The 1,662-nt window shown below is 44.0% G+C and overlaps 1 non-coding gene across 1 annotated transcript; it reads right to left on the bottom strand.

Annotated features, from left to right (window-relative positions):
- Window positions 1-1,348: 1,348 nt before the first annotated feature.
- Window positions 1,349-1,457, bottom strand: LOC120268112. Its single transcript, XR_005538781.1, has one exon. It is a non-coding gene; the product is annotated as a small nucleolar RNA R71 (small nucleolar RNA).
- Between the last annotated feature and the right edge of the window lie 205 nt (window positions 1,458-1,662).

The raw sequence follows: 1,662 nt of genomic DNA on the forward strand, positions 1-1,662 counted from the left end.
CCATTAGAGTTAGATTTCCAAGATTAAAGAGGGTTGAGAGGGTGAGCCTTGAGATGGAGGAATGTCCCCTTTCCCTTTCGATTGAGTGTTTCCTATCTCCGTATTCCATATTCTCTTTGCAACCATATTTGGTGTGAGGCGTGAGATTGTTCGATTTCTCCGCTGGGACCTTGTAGGGGGTTAGGATCCTTCGCGGGAATTAGGGTTGGATCTACATTTAGGAATCGGTTTCACTCTTAGGTTTCCTTAGAGCACATTGCGGTCATATGGGGTGTGAAGTGTTGAGATTGGTCGATTTCTCCACCGGGACCTTGTAGGGGACTAGTGCCTTTTGCTTGGAGACAAGGATTGGTTATCGTTGGATTACCTCGACTCATTAGACTCGATTGTAGAGCATTTAGTGAATCTAGAGCTTCAAGGAAGATCTTAGGGGGATCATTGCCCGAATACCTCATCCTTAGTGATTGAGACTCTTCTACTTTATTTCTTGCATACTCGTTTGCTTTGTTTGCAATTAGTTCACTTCATCATATTAATTGATTCCGACTAGATAATTGAGAAGTGGTTATTACTAATACTTCCGTTCCCTGTGGATTCGACTACCCACTCACCGGGGTAATTATTACTTCGACACCCGTGCACTTGCGGTTTATACACGCATATTCGGACGTGTCAAGTTTTTGGCGCCGTTGCCGGGGAACGGGATATTAGGAACACTAGGACTTGATTACTTTAGTCATTCACATTTTTATTTGTTTTTCTATTTCATATTTCTTTCTTTCGCCGTTCTCATTGTTTCTTTTTATTGATTTCAACTTCAGGTTATGACCCGAGGGAACCCTTCGACATTGGTTGAAGAGGACCCTGAAATTGAACGAAGATTCCGTAGAAGGGGCAAGGAACCTGTACAAGAACAGGACTCTCCAGCTGAAATAGATATCGAAAGATCAGAAAATATGGCTGAACAAGAGGGGCAACAAAGGACATTATCAGATTTTGCTAGGCCTACAATTCGTGGGACACAATCAAGCATTGTTAGGCCACCGGTAGCTGCCCAAAATTTTGAGTTAAAGCCGGGTTTTATTCAGATGGTTCAACAGTCTGCACAGTTCAATGGGTTAGCCGATGAAGACCCAAATAGTCATATTGAGAACTTCCTCGAAGTTTGTGATATGTTGAAGATCAATGGAGTCTCGGATGACGCAATCCGATTGAGAGCATTCCCTTTTTCATTGAAGGGAAGAGCCAAGCAATGGCTTCATTCACTACCACGAGCTTCTATCACAACATGGGGACGAGATGGTTGAGGCTTTCCTCAGAAGGTATTTTTCCCCGGGAAATCGGCAAAAGCTTTCGCAATGAAATATCTTCGTTTGTTCGAGATAGAGCTTGAATCCTTATTTGAAACTTGGGAGCGTTTCAAAGACCTTTTACTGGAAGTGTCCACAACACGGGTTCCCCCGAGTGGATGGTTATTCAATCATTTTACAATGGGTTGAACTCGAGTACCAAGCAACTCCTTGATGCCGCCGCGGGAGGGACAATGGGAAACAAAACCCCCGAACAAGCCCGACAACTAATTGAGGAAATGGGATTGAATAGCTACCAATGGAATGCAAGGGAAAGGAAGAAGGTGGCCGGGCTCCATGAGATTGATGCGGT

Source organism: Dioscorea cayenensis, chromosome 8, assembly GCF_009730915.1.
Source record: "Dioscorea cayenensis subsp. rotundata cultivar TDr96_F1 chromosome 8, TDr96_F1_v2_PseudoChromosome.rev07_lg8_w22 25.fasta, whole genome shotgun sequence".
NCBI lineage: Eukaryota > Viridiplantae > Streptophyta > Magnoliopsida > Dioscoreales > Dioscoreaceae > Dioscorea > Dioscorea cayenensis.